Raw genomic sequence first — 21,132 nt, forward strand, 5'->3', positions numbered from 1 at the left:
CTATACAAGAGGAACCTCTATGATTCACCCGCCCTGTCTGAGCGCTACACCTGTTTGCCCTACAGAGACATCATGATAGTTACTGCACATCCCACAGTCCTCAGAAAGAGGTATTACATACAAATTATTTTCATCAGCTCTGCAGACACATTCAAATTAACTTACAGGCTGCTAGTACTCTTCAGTTATTAAGAAACCCATCCTATATTTTCACAGAAGTTTGAGTTAACGACAGAGCTAAGCTCCCACAACATAGTAACCATCCCTAACAGCTGGCTTTTTTAATGGCATCCAAGACAAAGAATAGGAAATATTTCAGTGATGCTGACCAAAAAGATGTGCCATCTCTTCATGAATAAGAGAAAGGGAAAAGCACTCCACAACTGAGCATACTCACCAGCTGGAAGAGGAGGAGAGGCAGCAGGCAGGTGCAAAATAGCCATTTTGGGGCTCTAGCTGGTTTTCTCTGTATTCCAAAGAACCGACATCAGAACAGCTTTCTGTGAAAAGAGACAAATCTAGATTTAGTCCAGAAGTGACTAGTCAATGAAAAGGGACAGTATCCAAACTCCCACATTTTTAAGGATTAGGCCCCTCACACACACACTGTTTTTTTCAATATTGTTCTCTGGAATAAAAACTGAGATTGTTTTCTGAACAGGACGCCAGCTGCTTCCTGTTCATGCTGCTAATACATAACACTGCCATTGTATCAAATCAAGGGATCCTCACTCTGATCATCAGCCAGCAGAACAAATGCACTATATTAAGAAAATCCTCATAAAAGGCTACAGCTTCGACTGGTGTAATTCAGCCCACACTGACTTCAGCAACATTTTACTCCTGCTTAGGACCTAACCTGCACTGAAATGTATCTTTCGTGTCATTAACTAATACATTGTGCACTTATATGTAGGAAATACAGCTCCACAGGTTATGCACATAACATGGGCCCCGTAGTTAGTCGTGCTTACTAGTTACAACCTTTCAGGCACACTTGTAATGAAAACATTCACAAACGGTACAAAGTTCCCTGTAGCATGAGCAGAGCATTGCTCTCCTTTGCCACAAAGAAGCAGTCTCCAACCTTCTGCAGCTCTTGCTGTGAGCATCCCCTTCCCTCCCAAGAGGCGATCTTCCCCAAGAAGCCACTGCCTCATTCCACAAAACTCGAATCTGCTGTTACCATGGTTAATATTTCTGACTTGATTGGCACCACTAGTAATTGAACTGCAGTCTCTTGAGTGCAGCAAGCTCTATTCATTAGCCCCTATTGTGTTAGGACACTGCATCAACCCACACCATTTTTCTGTGTTAAGGGGGAAAAAATCAGCCATGAATACAAAGTCATGTTGCCATACAAGATCATGCAGTTTTGCTTTTGGATTAATTTTACAAAATTAAATAAAATATCGCAGATAAATTTTATTTATAACAAGAGACGCGCAATATGGGATGAGGCACCTTCATTTTGACTGCACAATGTTATGTATATCTAAACCCTGAAATAGCTCAGTGTAAGCTTTGCAAGAGGAGTTTCAGTTTCATCATCATATTAGCAAAAGATTTGCAGTGTTCTTTCTCCTTTTTTCTACTTTATACAGTTATACTTCTTACAAGGTTGCTCATTTGAGTCTGTATGGGACAGAATGCTATATAGGCAATTAAAAGAATCATGTACCAGAAGGTTTCCTGTATAAGAAACAGGGCAGATAAGCTTCATACTGCAGCTTCCAACTGCCTATTTAGAACAAGATTTTATATATTATATACCTTTTAGTAGATTTTATAGATGACCCTATGGTATATGTAAGTGAATTAGACCAATTAGAAATCACTTCATAAACCCTGGTAAGTTTGAGCTGACAGGCTTAATAGAAGTAGCCAAAATATGAAAAATTTTCTCTATCCCAATTCCATACAATCTTCCACAAATGAATAACCTCTGACATCAAGGAGATGGCCATACTAGCAAGGTATGAACCACAGTGATCCTTTCGTCCATTCTATCACATTTTTACTGTAATAAAGGCCCTCCTGGTTTCATCTTTGCAAAAGTTTTCACGCTTTGTCTGGTTTATTCCTTTTTCCTTTCCCCTTTTGAAAGGCCCATTAGAGAGGCCTGATAAATATTTGCTGCAAAGAGTCCTTCCCATGGGGAAAAGGAAAAAGAAAGAGGAAAAACAAAAAAAGGAAAGAGAAAGAAAAAGAAAGGAAGATATAAGAAAAAAAGGTGCCAAAAGATAAAGTTCTGCTTTACTCCATCAGCCTGCCTTGACATTGTGAGGTGGATCTTGGAAGATGAGGAGTTTGCAGGGCTTCAGGAATGTGAGTTTCGGAAAGGTGAATGGAGGGAGAGCAAGAGACACTTCAAGATACTGACAGCAGACAAACTGCTTTTCATAATAGCTTGCTATTGAGTAAGCTGTTCTTCACGCTCTCAGTGCCAAGACTCTCACCTTTCCACAATTTTCACTCTGTGTTGAAAATGCAATAATATATTCCCTATTTCTTCAGTTTCTAGCCACAGCTGAGGCTGCATTATGTAGAGTCAGGTAGATTTACAAGGAGTGAGGCAAGTCACACCAAAGAGCATGTGGTTCTAGCAGAGATACAACACAGCAGTGCAAAAGCGCAGCACTGCAAGATGTGTATCCCTGAATCCACAGGATGGATGGTCCTGTCAGTGGTTCTGACTTGTCTCAGCTCTGTCTGAGAACAACCCCTGCTTGGCACATCAGAAAAATCTAGCTGTGTCCCATTTTACACAAATGTCCATTGAAGCACCCAAAACTGGTGGCACTGTTTTTTAGATACTCTTTTTTTAGATACTCTTCCATAGCATGCAGATAATAACATTTATCCTCCCCTTTACAGCTGTAAAGCTTACTTTGTATTTGCAAGGTACTCAGCTGATAGAGTAGCAGTTGCCAGAAGAAAGTCCATGGCACTGTGAAAATTCCTTATCTGGGTATGCCTGCTGCTGGGACTGCATATGAGGAGTGCTATGAGTGACAAACCCAAACAGACTGTGAAATGCAGTATTAACTGAACCTGATTCACTCTGAGTGATTCTCTGATGTCTAATATGCTGAGGTTCTGAGGACACGCATTATCCCCCCTTCCCCATGTCAAGTTTAGATTAGGTTGTCCAATAGACTTAAAGTCATTGGAGAGAGGACTGGCCAGCAGAAAACAACAGAAGACTCAGTTCTTAGGAAAACAAGGCTAAAACTAAGTATTTATCATGTCTCATCCAGAAATCTCTGTCTATGCCTTTTGATAAACAAGGTAGGCATCTCATGGAAAACCATTACATGTGATCAAGTAATAGTTCTCACAGTACAGGTACCGGTGGGTATGTATGCCTGTAGGCATCAGATAAGGCATGTGGCTGTTGCAATACCAATGCATTCCCACTTCTGATTACCTCATTTCACAACCGTAATTTGTTTTAAATTTAGTCTTCCCTTAATTTAACTTTGGGTGTGCATATTCCAAACAGCTACATGTCTTTTTATACTTATGCTACACTTTTAGGTTAAACTGGCAACTTGATGCACCAAGGTACACTCAGTGTCAACAGCCCTATGTCCCCAGAGCACAGACACACACACACTCCTGTAGCATCCTGAGCTCTTTCTGTCCTTTCACAGCCTCACCACCATGTGGGATTTGTAGCGTTAAGTAGGCCCACAAATGGTCATCTCTGGCATGCGTTAACTATGCATTTGTTTCACAATTTACACAGTCTTCTTCAAGCTCCTGCTGGGACCACTGTAAGCAAGACTCATGTACGAGCAGACTGGTTATTTTCATGCCCGTCAGCTTTCATTCTTTTTGTTGGCCAACATGCCTGCTACATAAATAATCATGGTTTAAGAATAGAGCTAAATTCTATTCCTCTGTTTGACATACTGAACTGACTGCAAATATTCTCAGCTCAGCTTTTTAGAGCAGTTTGTAAACAGCACAAAACCCAGGTGTGACTCAGAAAGCACACTCTCATGTAAATATAAAAAGGCATAATTCAAAGTACAATGTTAAGTCTCAGTAATTCACGCCCATTTGAAATTTATGCTTTGATGGTAACAAACTCAACCTGAAAAATACTTCTTTGGTAAATTTGTATAAATTTGAGTACATTACAACATCTTAAAATCAGAGTCACATTATAATAATAGCAGTGGACTTTTCCCTTGAGCCCAGTACATACACACAGATTTTCTAAAGCGCCTAAGGAATGTAGGTGCATAAGCACTACTGAAGGTCAGTGGGATTTCCATGGCTAAATCCCTAAGGCATGTTGGAATCAGTCCCTTACAATTACTAATTCAGGTACAAAATACAGTTATTCATTTCTATATTTTAATGTTCACCTTAGATAGAACAACAGGCCACATTTGGACTGATCCTGAGTCACACCTGCCTGCATACTTTTCCAGTGAGGCAATGCATGTTGATTCAGTCATCTCTAATGGCAGAGAGAGCATCTGAGTCTGGCTGTGGCTTTTTATTTTTGTTATCTTGGGTTCTATTCTCTTGCTTTCCTCTCTTTATGTTCAGCATCTCCCATTCTCAAGCTAATTTTCTTCATGTGTGTTTTGATATACACAATATTTTTCTTCTTGGACACACACTCTCTCCTCTCTGCATCACCAGACTGAATTCAGAACGGATTAGTGACTTAGCTGCCTCACTCTCCAAGCTGTATTTATGATGATGACAGCACTTGGGTTAACTCCTTCTTGTTTTCTGACAGAAGCAAAATGAAAAGCCTTTGTTGGCCAGACAGCTACACTAGGAAATTTTTTAGAGTTAGAGGTATGTCTGTGGTAGCAGAACACTGTCAAGGGTAAAAAAGACACAGCCACACAACCCTACATCTCCTATAACCCTCCCCCACTATCCATCCAGACTTAACTTTCCCTCCTATTCCCAAGCGCAGAAGTGGAATGCTTCCCTGGACCATCTTGGTGAACCTACTGATGAGCAGTGTCTGCTATAATTGAACAGCTCTATACATTACAGCGCGATATCCATCAGGGAAGGAGCAAATAGTTCATTTGTCACCCACGGCAATACTGTGCCTGCATTACTACAAAAGAATGCTCCTGGGGCAAACATCAAGTGCTGGGGGAGAAACCCCAGCAGGAAACTGCACATGAGGTCTTTTCCATGTGAGCCCCCTAAGAGACAGCAGACACGGATACAGCACGGTCTGCAGATGGGCTCCACAGAGAGATAGGTGCTGGTCAGCAGCTGCTTGGACACACTGCTCAGTCGTAAGCTTCATATCCCAGAGGAAGAAAATGGTCACTGTTTCACTCCACAAATGTGATGAACAAATGCAGCAGAGTCCAGGTTTATGAGCGTTGTTCACTGCACTGACACTGAACAGGCTTTGATATTATTTTGTTTTAGTATTCAAACAAAAAAAAAATCAAAAGCCATTTTTGTAAAATATTATCCTAATATTTGGACCCAGATCCCCAAAGATATCAGACATGTGAGGATCAAAGCCTCTGTGTGTATTCAAGCTCCTTCACCACTGAAAAGCAGTGAGATTTAATTATTTTATGGCTGGAAGATATATACCAGTCCCTATAGGAAACTGCTAGTATTGCAAAAGATTAGCCTTATTTGGTTTTGTTTTCTTTTACACAGAGTAACATAGCTGCTGAATCATTATTAATAATTGTTTATGTTAGAGTAATGCCTTAAGCAACCCTCCAGGACAAATACTAAAAAGGATAAACCCTGAGCAACAGCTCCAGAAGAGCAAGGGGGATTTTGTTTTCCCTGGACTCTGAGCCCCTTGCACCTGCAGCTGGGCTGCACCCATTTTGCAGGTCCTGAATTGTGTTGCCGCATGGGGTGCTGCTAAGCAAGTGGTGCTACCATCCTCTAGTCTGCTTCTGAAACCCAATCACCCCTCAGCTCTGTAACTCCCCAAGAGATCTGACAAGGAAAATAAAACAAGCCTGGCATGCACTCAGCTATGTTAGTCGATCTGAATAATTCCCTAGCTTTGGTATCAGGCACCATGCGGCTCCCACTCACCTCAGTAGGAGGGAACTGGCCCTATGCATTGCCCAATTTATCAACATGATACATGAAGTCTGTCTGGAAGATAAACAAGGGGACATATTGCGGTGACATACGAACTCTTTTCAAGTTGTGCATCCTAGGAGATAGATTACATGATGAACATGTGCAGTATGCCTTTTCCAGCTCATGCTTCTAGGCTGAACTGTGATGTCCTTCCTAAGGACAAGCTGCATTTTGTCCCAGGTATAAAGCTGGCTTCCCTTTCTAGGGGGGGGGCACTCATAATTCAGTTGCTCAGGGTATGTCTTGGTTAAACAACGGCAAGGTACTTGGCAAGTGCCTAATGAAAAGAAATTTATAACCCTTTGCCTGATGAGATTTTGTGTTGTCTTTCTGTTTGGGGAGAGGTGAAGCACACTTCTATTCAGAGAAATGCAAAGGAAAAGGAGCAAGCCCTAAAACTGTCCCTGTCCCCGCCTACCTCCTACCAGAGCTGATTGCAAAGGTTGTTTGAATCCACCTCCTTCCATGCTTCCCTTCTAATGCACCATCACTTGAGGGATAAGCAAGAGCAGCCAACACACAGGAATTTTTAAAAGGCATTAGGAGTAATATTGTGACAAACAAGTCAGCAGCAATTCAACATCTCCAAACACAGAATGACAGAAGTGTGCCCATCAAAGCACAGCTACAGAACAATTTCTGGACTTGCCATCCCCAGTGTATGAAGGTGGGAAATCCCAGAAGGTGGGAAATCTCCAGGAGCCTAAAAGACACATAAAGACAGCCTCCCCTCTCCCAGCTAAGCTGTGGGGACCTTTGCACTCCTGCCTTAAACTCCCTCTTCTAATGTAGCTGATGTTAGAGTTATTATTAAATCTGCATATACCTGGACTGCAGCATTGCTGGAAACAGTTAATCTGATGATAGTAACCTTTTAATAATATCTTTTCAATTTATCTGTTCTGTTGTCACTGATATGTTGTCAGATGCTCAAAATTCTTTACGAATATTGATGTCCAGCTTGAGTCACCTGGCTGGAGAAAACAGGCTGTTATGGGAGTTTTTTAAGACATACATTCACAAAAAATGGCCCTTTTAATAAATATATTAGTATATATATATAAATATATATAAACCAGATAGCTATACTAATAAAGGGGCTGGCATTCGCTATACACTTAGACTATGTCAAAGTATGAATTAAGTAGAATTAAAATGCTAGGTGCCATAATCCATAATTTCCTTCACATCACTTAATCCAAGGATACACTAAGCTTGTACCTGACCTGGTCAGTCCCAGAAACAGGCAGAAGCCCATGTCCTGAGACCCTAAACTCACACCAGGCTGCCTACAGCTCCCTTGCACCCTGGTGCTCCTAGACATTGGGGCCTCTCTAGGCAGAACATTTGGGCTGGTGGCTCAGCATTGCTCAGGCAATGGGTAGATGGATGCAATCATCAGGCAGAGGATCCAAGCCTGTCCAGGTGGAATACCCTTGTGCCCCAAAAGCATACAGTTGAGCTCCTTGACAGTTTAGCTCCTCAATGGTGGTAGCCACTGAGTTAGCCCAGGGCTACCAAGCTGATACTTGAGTTTGGCCCTACAGGGCTTCAAGGAAAAAATAAGATGGATAGTGGTGACGTATCTCTGCTCCAGCCTCATGGCTGCTGTACCGCTGCATCTGTATCATGCTACAACTATACAAACATGAGCAGACTAGAGATCTTTTTTAGGCTTTGAAGTCAAGTGGCATGGCTTAGCCGGCATTCATACTCACTGAAGACCCCCCAGAACAGGATGGCCATATCCCAACTGCTTTTTGGGGATAGTTCTTGTTATATGTTCTGTTCCCATCCATCCACAGCTGCGATAACGTGCTGGTTAAATCCATTACAGGGACTCCGCTAGCAGTTTAAGTGTGGACAACCACATACCACTGCTTCTGCAAAAAATCCCAACCAGGTTAGCTTACCAGCACAGGTGTAGCTCCTGTGTCCACAATGGCCCAGGGAGAGCCAAACTCCAGATATCCGCTGTTGTCCTGGGCTGCCAACACCAGGTCTCACCTGGGCTTGCTGCACCCAGCATCCCAAGAGCAAGAATTTGGGTCCAACTTGTGGCCCTAAACATACCCCGACATGGTGTTTGGGCAAGCCTGGTTGGCATATAGCCATGCAGCTGGTGAGACAAGATTTGGAATGCGGTTTTGACTGGGACTGACTGTCGTATTTTAAAGTTTGTAACAAAAAGCCCCCAAAGAAGCAAAAATAACGTGCTCTCTGCACAATCGCAATTAACATCAGAGCGGCCTAAAGGATAAATTGAACAGAAGATGCAGTTTTATTACTTTGATTCTCGCTCAGCTTTCCATGCAGTCTTCTAAACCAGCCTCCTCAAAATCCAAACACACTCCCTTTTGCACAGATCCACAACACACACAAAAAGGAACACACCATGAAATTTGGAGAGACAATATTAGGTGGAGAATTCTGGACTATTTCTCTTACAGGCACAGTCCATGCCAGTTTTGTATATCTTTCTACCTGCATGAACAAAATAATTACCAGACTACAGCATTCTGCAGCAATGATCATTAACTGCAGTAGCAATATTGCAGGCTCTAGGGCCTTATTGTAATCTTCCTCATTTCAGTGTTAAACTACTCTAACTTCATTAGCTTCACTGGAGATACTCCACTTTACACCTACCTAATTGAGAGCAGAATCAAGCCTACACTGCTGTGGAAAATACTGTGTAGTGCAGCACTTTTCAAATAAAATGTAATTAACATGAAATTCTAGATCCATATTGCAATTTGCAGAATGATCACTGTGGGTGCAACATGACTTCCAACTCCCTCTCTCGTCTTAATTTAGTTAGAAATAGGTCTGCCTGTGTAATATTTTCTCCATACAGCAAACAGAGGCATATTTCTTTTGCTTTTCCTATTGTTATTTTTTTCTCTTTATAAATCTTTGTCAACAAAGGATTACTGGCTCACCTGAGAGAGGCAGTTAAAGTTAGATACTTGCCCATAATTAGGGAAACTTGGAATCCTTGACAGTGAACACCTGGCTTCTCATTACTACCTGAATTTTATACTTCCAAGTGTTAATCTCTCCTCAGGGTTTGCCTTGGAGTTTCATTCTGGTATTCAATGAAACCGTCAGGTTTTCCAGGCACTGACACCTTTGAAATGTTTTCCACATGGGAACCAATATGAAACATGTGTGATTATTACCGATTTCTCTGTGTTGATTTCTATTATGGTAGCGCCCTGGAAAAATAGTACAGACAGCAGTAATAAAATCTTTCATTCAATGACTTTATGCAGCAGGAAGAGTTGTGTTTAAAGGGGCTGGTTTGGCGAGGGGCGGGGTGTGTGTGTGTTGTGCTGCTATGATGAATGGTGTTATCATGATTACAGCTTGGTTTAAAAGGATTCGAAGAACTCTTGTACATTTTTGAGCCTTCAGCCTACCAGCATTTTTTTTTCTTTTTAAAAGCCAGCACTGCTGCCATTCCTCATAGCTCTAGGTGAACTAGCTGGGAGCTGGGAGCTGAGCGTGAACTCCCAACTAACACTACAGGGCTACAGTTCAGGCAGATTATTATCATTTCCTTTACTGAGTGCAGAGTTTTCTTGACTTCCCAACCTTTTCCAGCCTTATGAGCAGGATAATTTTCTTATTCTTACAAGATCAAATGTGCTGAGAACTTTGTACTTTTACTCCAGACACCAGAAACTCGAGCAAAAGGATATCTTTGGGGTTTGTGTTCTGTAAACCAGAAGGACTTACTATCCTGTGCCTGAATAAAGTTTGTTTAAAGCCCTCCAGGCCCAATGCTCTTACTGACTACTGCAAGGCAACGGGGGTAATAAGAAATCAAAATAACTTGAAAGAAGACCAGCAAAGCTAAGATTTCCCACGGAGCTGAAACTCACTCAGAGGCATGAAAGCAAGTGGCTTTTAAACAATAGTTCATTTGGTTTCTGAAAGCACCAGGTGCCATTGAGGAGGAAACCAACCAGGTTAGCTTACCTCTATCAAGTCCAAGACCTGATGCACTTGACAATTTTTAAAAATTTTCAGTGAATTCAGGAAGAGCAGGCTATTACATTTACTTATTTACTACATTTACTTATGTAGGTAACATACTCAGTGAAAGAAAATATGTAAGTCTTGTTTGGGATCTGAAGGGAAAAGAAAAAGGAAGCAAAACAGAGATCTTGTGACTGATCTAAGCCCAAGTATCCGAATTAGCAGTGTTTTGCTCATAAAAGAGTAATTGTGATTGAATCCCAGAAGAAAAACACAGAAGAAAACTGAGAAACCCCAGATTAACCTATAGTTAGCTTTATATGTGAAACAATTAAATGAACAAAGATGCAAAATTTAATTAAAATCAAAGGTGTTGATCAAAGTGAACTTTGTCTTGCATTTCAGTGATAAATAGTGGAAAACTCAGTTGCCTTCTGCATTTCCCTGACATGGTTCAACTCAGACTCCGATGTCTAATGTGTCATAGATGCTAAAAAACCTGAGCATCAATATGTTCCAGCAGAAGAAGAGTTTATACTTCCTAGATGGATACAGGAAGTTTCATGTCCCCATTTACCAGAACTCAGTTTCATTTAAAACCAACCACAGTCCAGTTCTCACCACTGCCAATTTTTCCCTGGAGAATAAGATTTTCTTTCTTTAGTTGCATGATTATGATTTGAGCTCTGGGCAGAGCTCTGGAAGAGACTGATTGGAGAAGATATACTTTGAAGGAGGCTACATAATCTTGCTATCAGAACTGGAATGCAAGCACGTTTCCCCAGACCCTTAGTGAGGTCCTAGATGCATGACATTTCCCAAATTCCTTGGGGATATCCAGTAATCCTTACCAGTCTCCTGGTCACTTGGGGAGCAGTTGCAGAGCACTGCCTCCTACTCAGCAAAGCACAGGGGGGGAAAACCATATCTTAAAAAATATATGCTTCAGATTATTCATAATATTAAAAAAAAAAAACCTCACCCACAAAAAAACCTGTGCCGTAGCGACAGTGCACATCATGTACATATATATGTAAGTCGTGCAAGGGAAATTTAACCTAGATGCTTCTCCCCTCAGCAGTTTTTCAGCCTCCATTGACTGTTTCAATTCCTGCATTTAGACCCTTCCACTCGGTTCCCCACAGTCTGTTTTCTCTCCCTGTTTTAACACGCTTCCTGCCTCTGCCTCTGATTTCCTACAAATGTGGGTTATGTAGGGTGATGATTATGGAACTGAGAGTGATACAACAGCCCTGCACTACAGCACTGGACTTAAAGCCCAGTGGATCACTACCTACTCTGCTGGGAGCATTTCTGGGCACTTAGCTGTACCTTCTGCAATTCTTGTGTTCTTTCCTTTAGATCCTACTGTTTCTTTTCCACGTGTGACTGTCCAGAATGAACCGCCTCATAAGGCCATAGGACAGACTCATGCGATGGTCCAGCTCCCTGGGACCAGTGACTCGCATCACAGATCAGTGCCCTGTCTCAGGAACGACGTGATGCCAGCTTCCCAGCATGCAATATTCATATATTTAGTTGTATCTGCATATAGTTCATTGCATCTATCATCTGATACTTCTGCAGGTCCCCATTTCTTCCGACATCAGCTTGTCTCCTGATAGGCACTGTAGTTCTCAGTCTTCCATGAAGAAAAACTTGCACAGAGGAAGTGACCAGCAATGTTGCAGTGGTGCCTCCTGTGATGAGCTGGTGAACCTGCCCCAGTACACCTGACAAATTCTGGTCACTGATGGAGTTACAAGGAAAAGTGTTGGGCTGTGAAATGTTTCTGTGAATTCACCTCAGCTGTTCTTTCAAGATGAGGAACCCTGAGGAACTGCTAATCTTAACTACTATGATTTGACCAACTTTGGCTCAAGCAATTGACTGATGAACCTTGCCTGCCTGCCAAGAGGAATGAGGAATAGAAAAATCCCGAGGATTTGAGAGACACACACAAAAGCCGTGAGGGAGAAGGGTCACGAGAGACAGGACAACGAACCCTGTACTTTCATGCAGTGGGGAGGATCTGACTTAGCTCATGGATCAGCTCAAGATGTGGAAACACTGCCTTATTCACAAAGCAGCAAGAGAAATATCTTAAAGGATGCCAGAGGACCTGCTTCCAGCCTAAATGATGTACCAGAGGAATAAGGAAAAGGCAAAGAAATGTATATAGGATTTATCATGATTTTCTTGTGCTAGTAAGCAAGGAGCAAAAGAGTTCCAAAAACCTGAACAGAGCTCTCTGAGAAGGTATTAATAAATATATCCATGCCCTCCTGAATACTTACAACATAAAACAGCATGTTCACATACTTGCCAATAGTGATTTCTAGGAAAACATGTTTAAATTTGGGAAGTCTAAAGAGTTGGTGTTTTGTTTAGTGGAGGGAATGAAAACAAATGTTGTTTTGGATGAGTACAAATGTTTCATTTTGTCTTTTTTTTTTCAGTTCTGTCAACAGCAAAAAATACTTCATTGCTAGTTTTACTTGTGAGCCAGGCGTATACATAGGAAAACAATAAACATAGATTTATGTTGTCCTGTGTTGCACTGGAGAAACCCAAGGGGAAACTACGTTTGACAGGCAAAAAAAAAAAAAAAGAAAACAGTGAGGAAAGAATTCTTATTTTAAAACCTCTAATAGGATTAAAGTGACAGGGAACAAATGAGCACAAACCTCAGAAGCTGAGGACTTCCATGCTTAGGTGTGCTGGCACTTCTATTATGAGCCCCCACTTCAAATATAGCTACAGAGAAGAAATTGATTTTCTGTTTTTATGACTTCTTAAAGGCACATTAATGTCCTACATAACTGAGTATTCGCACCATTCTTTATTATGTGAAATACCATTAATTTCAATGGGAGTTTGTGTAGTATGGTAACGATGTCATTAAGCAAGGCTGTTAAACTCATTGGGCTATATACCATCCTGAATTCCGCCTGTACACTACACTCCCCCTGATCCGCCTGCCCTCTCCCGCACCCCTGTACCTAAGCCATCCAGCACGCACTGCCTCCCCTGGCTAGCAGGGGCCAAAGGCCAAAGCTCTGCACCTGGTGACCAACAGGTGACTAACAGTTTTGAGGCACAGCCCATGTTATATCCATCTGCACAAGAACAAGATTTGTCTGAAAGACACTCACAGACCTTTACGTTACTTGTGGCTGTGCCATGGGCCGGAATGGATTCATTTATCATTTTATCTTTGTCACAGGTCCATTCTCACACAACACCTTTGTGAAGAAGAAAAAGAGCTATTTAATTCCCTGGAGTGGAACTGATGCGCGCACAGAAGATAAGATCTGAACACAGCAAATTCCTCCAGTGGCCTGAGACCTGAGCAGCATCCCAGATAGAGGTTGCTTTCCCGACCCATTACAGCTGCAACCAATAGAAGCGTTCAGTATATGACATGCTTTATAGGTGATTATTTCCATTTTAGTCCATGGATAATAACTTGCATACTCAAGGTCTTGCAAGACTTTGTCCCTTTAATGTTCAGGGATTCAACTGCATTTTCAGGAAAAGCTTGAGATAATGGGTGGTGAGTAAGCTGCACCATCCCTGAAGTAGCTTCAGGAAGTATTGTGCTCAGCATCGCTCCTCTGAAGTATTGTCAAGCCTCTTTCCTGTGTGTGCCAAACCAAGGGAAGAAGGCACATTTTCCTTCCCTACCCTACCCGTGCTGGTTGCCTTAAAGAGAAGAGAGAAATCGACGTACATATAGATTGGGGAACAGGAGACTGGAGTGCAGCCCTGCAGAGGGGATCGGAGGGTTTTTGTTGATGATAAACTAATTCTGAGTCAACAATGTCAGCCAAAAGGGCCAGCTGTACATTTGGGGTGCATTAAGCGCCGTATAGCTAGCTGGCTGAAAGAAGTGATTGTCCCACTATACTCGGCATTGGTGCAGCCTCACCTCGAGTACTGTGTGCAGTTCTGGCTCCACGATATAAGAAGGATATAAACATTTTAGAATGTGCCCAAAGGAGGGCAACAAAGATGGTGAAAGGACAATAGGGCACGACTTGTAAGAGGTGGCTGAGGATACTCAGCTTAGAGAAGACCAGAGGAGTGACCTCTACACTGTCTACAACCTCCTCAAGAGTGGGAGCAGAGAGGGAGGTGCTGATCTCTTCTGCCTGATGTCCCGTGCTAGGACACAAGGGAATGGCTTAAAGCAGCCTCAGGGGAAGTTCAGATTGGATTTTAGGAAAAAGTTTTTCCCTGAAAGGGTGATCAAACACTGAAACAAGCTCCCCAGGGAACTGGTCATGGCTCCAAACCTGTTGGATGTTCAAGCAGCATTTGGACAATAATCTTACAAACCTGATCTAACTTCTAGGTTGCCCTGTGTGGCGTCAAGACTTGGACTCAACAATCCTTCTGGGTCCCTTCCAATTCAGGTTATTTTATAATTCTATGAAAATACAGCTCCATCCTAAGCTTTCCACTTGACCTGGCAGAATGGACCAGGAACCAGCAAGGGCCTAGTATGAAGAAAGCTCTCACTTTTCATCTTCACATCATGGCTTGCAGCCCAAATAACCTCTTTGACTTTAACCTCTGTTCTTTGCTCTCTTTTCCAATAATGGGCTTTTTTCTAGGATGGTTTCTTCCTGTCCCGTTGAGTCAATGGGAGTTTTGTTAATGACTTTAGCAGAAGAAAGATCAAGCTCTTTAGGGTTTTTCCCTTTTTTTTTTTTTTTTTTTTTTGTTGGTATCTAATTTGGATTGCAATTGTACTGATTGACAACTCCACTACAACTACATTGAATTGCTGCCCAAATCAGTAATCTACGTTGGTGTCTTAATTAACTGTAGTCAAATTTGAATTGAATTGCTTTTCTTGGAGATCTTTTAGGGTAGCTGTCAATCCAAAGGTAAAGACTTTTATAAAATTGCTGCTCCTTTTAATTTTGTACAATTGCTTCAGATAAAGATATTTTTCATCTCTTACCTCTCAGTACTTACATTTTTCTTATTTCATATTCCCTTCTATTTCCTTTTTTTTCATTTTTAATATATTCTTTTCTCCCTCTTATTTTTTAATTAGCCTTCTATTTGAATTTAATTATTTTCTTCTCTTTCAGCTAACTCCTGTCTTACACAGCACACTATCTCACCACCCCCTTCAATAAAGCTCTGTCTCTCAGCTTCACCTGCCTCTTTTAAGTCTCAACTCTTTAATTTATTTTTTGCATTTCTAATCCCCCCCCCAACAATAATTCTTTTTTAACTCATGAGTTTCCCTTCCAGCCACAGAGCCTAGGTTTCTCTCCTTTTGCTTCCTTTACGTCAATACAGTGCTGCAGGTCCAAATGAGCAGCACCAGGTCTGTACCCTTCTCATGTAGGGAAGAATTAGACCCAGAAAGAAACCCAGTAAAGAAAACGGGGATGTTTTCCTGGGCAAAACTGGGATGTTTCCTTTTGAACAGACTGGGAAACAACTGTTCAAAGTATGACAAATAATGGAAAAAAAATTCACGTTCCTGATCCTAGGAGGGCGGAAGAGCATTGCCATAAGCTGCTAATAAATATTCCTGGTCTTCATCTATTCCCTACCAATGTTTCTCTTCCCACTCCCCTTCTTCCTACAAAATTCACATATGCTTTCCCTCTTGGGCACAGACTCTGGTCTTGTTTTTACTGCTTTTATACTGGCTTCACTGCACTAATTTCTGTTTCATTTCTCTTGAGTTATCCAAGCTTAAGCAAGAGCAGACTCGGGCTCTCTGTTGGGCTAGGATTTTCTAGTGAGGTTTTTTTATTATTTTACTTTTTTAATTTGATGTCCCAGCTGATCTTAAACAGCTGGCTTTTTTCATTTCAGGAGTAGCTTAAGTCTGCACTCTCCAACAGCAAACAGCAGTTATCAGTTAATGAGATGACTTGTACCCTTGTCCACACTTGCATCACTACAGCTGCTTAAATGAGCTGATGTGCTGCAACTGAGGATTAAACAGTCTCTTTCAATCCTGCATGCACTGCAGCACAAGCTACTCACTCCAGCAACCACAGAAGTGATTGCAGTCCTGGGAAAGTCAAGATGAGCAGAAACCCTTGTGCATTAAAGGTAAAGCAACTTCAGCAGTGGAAAAATGGAGAGAGGAACACATCATCTGCCTCCTATTCAGATGCTGCAAAATCCCCTACCTGTTTTTTTTCCAAATATACGGTGTTTTCTGTATTTTCACATCCTTTTTTAATCCACCCACCCAGGCTTCATTTTTGCAATGTGCACTGTGAACACACCAGGGTTAAAAAGGACACTCCAACATTCATGCCTGTAGACCAGCATTCCAAAGCCATGCACATACACTATAAGAAACATGTTCTAGAAAAACAAGAAAACTCCTGGTGTTAGAATGTGATCTTTGGGGCTTCATACTTGCAGGTGAGGTAACAAATTTGGTACCCTGAAGTTTGAAAAAGAGTTATTTTTATTATCATGCTATGTTTGCTCACTCCACAAGGAAATCACAAATGTTGGGATATGGTTCCAGAGGATTTAATCCAAGTGTTGGTCCCATGTTGAAAGATATTCAGCAATAAATGACTACCTGGTCATTTAAACTGGCGAGCTGGAGATAATTACATACATCTTTTGGTTGTTATTGATTACAGAAACACCACAACCTAACTGTTTCAGCCCTAGGGCTAGTGGGGTTCAGATGTACCCTCTTCTTTCGACACAGACCTCAAGAACAAAGATGCCTTAAGGAAAGGTTGGAAACTGGGGTCTGTTTATCAGTGTAAAGGTATACTTTGTTCAGAGAACCTATATCAGTTGTTCCATTTCCATGTTACAGAGACAAAATTAGTAACATTTTTTTCATATGTGGAGGCAGTATTTGCACTGAGGTGATTATAGTTGCCAAAACAAACAAAAGCCTCAGTTGCTGAATATTTTTGCTGTCATCCGCTATTACTCCCTTGTCTGAAAAAAATTCTGGTTTAGGCTTCTTTGACATACTACAGTAGACAGCTAAGACACTACTCTTATAAACAGCTTTATGTAGTACCAAGACTTCGCAAGATCCCAACACAGCTCTAGGCACTGTACAGACACCTATCAATAGACAAATCCACACATCCATTCGACCCTGAAAGATATTTATACCAATGCAAAATGAATGTATTATTCTGCCACTCTGGTTTGATGGCAACTGAGGTCCATCAGTTAATCAATTGTGTGCAGCGCCAAAATAGTACCAAAGGGACACAACAGTCCCTGCCCTGGCAACCTCATGTACTACTTTCCAATCCTTTCCATGTCATACTTGTGTGAACTCTACACACAGGCAGAAAGTCTTCAGGCTTAGAAAGGATTCAGAATAAAACCTACAGCAAAACAAAAACCCCATTGTGTACTTTCTGATTAATTTTTGAGTGCACCTGAAACAATTACAGGAGTAGTAATGATATTCTTCATAGAGCCTATCCCTTAATGTGCGCCATAATTAGAGGAAACTTGGATCCCAACAGACATGATCTCTAAAGACTCAAGGGGGGTGGCGGGTGGGGGTATGTGAAAAGGAAGGGGGTGAGGCATAGCCAAGGCACCTCTGCCTGTCCCTCTCAGCACAGACCAATGCAAATATGTGGTCTGAAAATTAACACAGCTAGGAAGAAACATCCCACAGGGAGAATCAATACCCAGCAAAGGATAATGGGAACCCTGTGCAAGCAGCTGTGATCTGCCCTCTGAACATTAGCACCTGTCCATGAGAGCAATCAATGCTGGTCAATGGGCAGCTCTCCTTACAGCTCAATTCACACAATGATCGTTAGCTGGAACCAACGCAGTGGCACCCCATGCTGCCAAATGGTGTCCCTTTCTTCCTAAATGCAGAGAAACAATGACTTCCCCAAATAACTGGCACTGCTCTTTTTAATCTTTCCTCCCTCCCTTCTGCTTTGGCCTTTCTGCAGTATACAAGGGGGATCCATAGAATCCACAGCTAGAAATTAAGTTATCCAGCTTAATTTCAGAATGTGTTCTGCCACAGAGTCAGGGCATGACAGGCACTTCAATTCAGCCATAGCAAGGAATTTGGACTTAACTATTTCCATTGATACCATGTTTATCTTGTACTTCACGATTATTATTAAAGAACTTCATTTACTACCCTTTCAAGGACAGCAACAAAGCAAAACTGGGGATCCTCAGAGCAGGTTGGAATTTGAATTATTCTCCACAGGACAGAGAAATTCTGCAAGCAGTGACCTTTATGCCTGTCTATAGCTAAGTTGCATCACTGAAGACCATTCTTGTCACAGCCTTCGTGCATGTCTCCATACAGTCACCCTGTAACACAGTAAAAAGAGAAAAAAAATAGATATAAGCAAAGAGTCATGATGCTATCATGGAGTCCACTGGGCAGAACAAGGATTTAGTCTGATGTAGTCAGTAGAGGGTCCTGGGAATGTTTCAGAAGGACCTTCTTGTTTCTGGTGCAAGTAGTAGCAAACAATATCAAAGTCTGCAGATTTGGTTTTGAAATTTGAAGCATGTCATTTTTGACTGTATGACTCCTCCCAATAGTCTCTAAACTGTTGTGCTTCAGTATCCTGAGATACTGTGAAATACATGCAGGAAGCTGAATTCTAAAGAGTTCAAAGCCTCAGTCCTCTAAATGCCATGTGACTGCTCACATGCTCAAAATTAAAAATGTGCTTCATTAGACTGGGGTCTGTGAAGTTGCTCTAAACGCTAAAAGGAAGAAGAATGGCTCCAGAAGTTTGCAGGAAATCACAGTAGCCACCAAAAAGTGACACGAGATCTTGCAGTTCCCAGTCCCCTGCTCTCAACGTAACACTACCCACTTTCCCACTAGAGAACCTAGTAGCATTAGCAAACACAGAAATGCAGATTGAGCTTACAGAGATGCCAGCTAGGGCTCTGAAAGGTAGACAGCTGAGCATCGTACTGGAAAATGACCAGATATATTTAAACTGGCACGATCCAGTTCACTACATTCTGAACCGATGCCAAAAGTTCAGGGGCATTGTGAGCACAACTTATGTAAGGGACACACGTTTCTGCCATCTACCCCTGGTACTGAGCACAGCTGAGCGGAGAGCAGGGAGCAGAGGGCAGAGGATATCCTAGAGCGTTCTTTCAAACTTGACACAGATTTCCATTTTGTCACGTTCTTAGCATGTGTGTTTATTTTCCTTGAATATTCAAGCATTTGGAGCTTTACAGTTGCCAGAGCTTATGAAAAGTGCATATTTAGCTCAAAGAGTTCCCAGATGTGAATTTCAAAATGACACTGTGTTGATTAGCTATAGAAGGCAGCCAGTCAAAGAGCAGAAACAACATGTGACTTGGCATTCCCCAGCCAGCCAGAAAATAGTCACCCATTTAATTTTTCATGAATTTTCCAAAATCTGAGAATACAACAAAAGTTAAAGGCATGAACAAATGTTTCTGTTTCCTAGTCCACACCTAATCATCTGTACCATACCATCACTGCCGTTTCACCTCCTGTTGGGAAAGGTCTTGAGAAGACCTGTGGGGTCATTAGGAAGCAGTGGCCAGGACTTCAGGGTTCCTCCATCACTGAAGTTATCCTGCCATGGAGACACCTGGGGCTCTGCCCCATCTCTTGGGGGGGGGGGGGGGGGGATGAAATTACAGTGAAATGAGTTTATTTTCTCTTAATGTTATGCATTGTTTGCCGCTGAACATTCATAATCACAGCTCACCCCTATGAATGATTCATGAGGGGACAGCTGTTCCCAGGGCCTAGGCTCCTGAGCTGCACATACCACAGAAGGCATCCCCAGGCTGGTTATGTGAGAAGCTGAGCACCTGAGAAGTGCTGAGGCCTCTTTAGCTTAAAGAACGTCACTTTTTTTCAAATGAAGGCAAGGCTACAATACACCCTAACAGTGCAAAGGGGGAAGTAGGTAAGTAGGTTACATGCCAAAATAAAAGGTGCTTCAACGTATACAATAAGCCAGGCTTTAAGGAGGGGTAGTATTAGTCTGATCAGCTGGAAACATTGGGATTCAATATCATATACAGTATTCTTCTAGCTTCCACAAAATGCATGCGTAAAACACAGAAAACTTCATTAAATGTTGACAAGTTTTGCAGATATTATTTGGTTTGTGTCCTATTTTTCAAGAAGAGGTCTATACTGAAGGCACTACAAAGGACACACTAAAGCCAGTTTTCATATCCATTTCTGATTCACTTCAGAGTCCTCTCCTTGCATAAGAAGCTCTATGTCTCATACTTTTGTGCACAGCATGTGTAGCAGTTTCCACTGCAGACAGGACTAAACTTCTTCTAATGAGGCTTCCCAAACTTAAATTAACAGTAATGTAAAATTAATATCCTCCCTCTTTCTTTACTATTACCTCAATTGAAGGAGAAAGACATTAGAAAGAATGTAAAAATCTACTCAAAAACCACAGCTGGTAATATTACAGTAATTACTATTACAAATCAGCTATTTCTTAAAATACAATGACAATTTTGCCTTAAGAAAATAGGAAACTGGCAGTAGAAATGAAGTGGCAAACAATTTCTGCACTGTACATTGAAGCTGCACAAATCAGGAACATATCTTATGCCTTTTTCTTCTCTCTTGTGTGCTTGTCCCTTTAAAAAAAAAATAAATTACTTCCAGGGTGATATTCTACTAGCAGTTTTAGGAAATCCCTAGACTCCAGCAATTGTGCTGACGGAAGAGTGGTTCTATTCTTCCAAGCTCCACACATAAAATAAGATTGAATTGCCAAAATCTGATGCCATTCCTAATAAACAGCACAGATGTTTAGAATACAAGAGAAAATGCTCCTTAGAATTTGGGTTTCAAACTCTTTAAAACCATTTGGGTTGGAAAAAAGCATCACAGTCTGACGTTTCAAAAAATAGTTCTTAACTGGAAAGTCTCTAAAGCTACAGCCCAGGTTTGGGATTCACATACTGCTCCCTTCTTTAAGGAAGAGTAGTTTACACCAATGCAGAATGGGATTTATTTTTTTTTTTAACCATACAGCT

At 41.6% G+C, this 21,132-nt stretch overlaps 1 long non-coding RNA gene across 1 annotated transcript in view; it reads right to left on the reverse strand.

Annotated features, from left to right (window-relative positions):
* Positions 1-417: 417 nt before the first annotated feature.
* The window catches only part of LOC130151849 (uncharacterized), a 73,917-nt gene continuing 53,202 nt past the window's right edge, over positions 418-21,132 (reverse strand). The window contains exon 6 of the long non-coding RNA XR_008822745.1: positions 418-500. This is a non-coding gene — a long non-coding RNA (uncharacterized LOC130151849). The remainder of the gene's footprint in view (positions 501-21,132) is intronic.

This window comes from Falco biarmicus, chromosome 6 (assembly GCF_023638135.1).
Source record: "Falco biarmicus isolate bFalBia1 chromosome 6, bFalBia1.pri, whole genome shotgun sequence".
Taxonomy (NCBI): domain Eukaryota; kingdom Metazoa; phylum Chordata; class Aves; order Falconiformes; family Falconidae; genus Falco; species Falco biarmicus.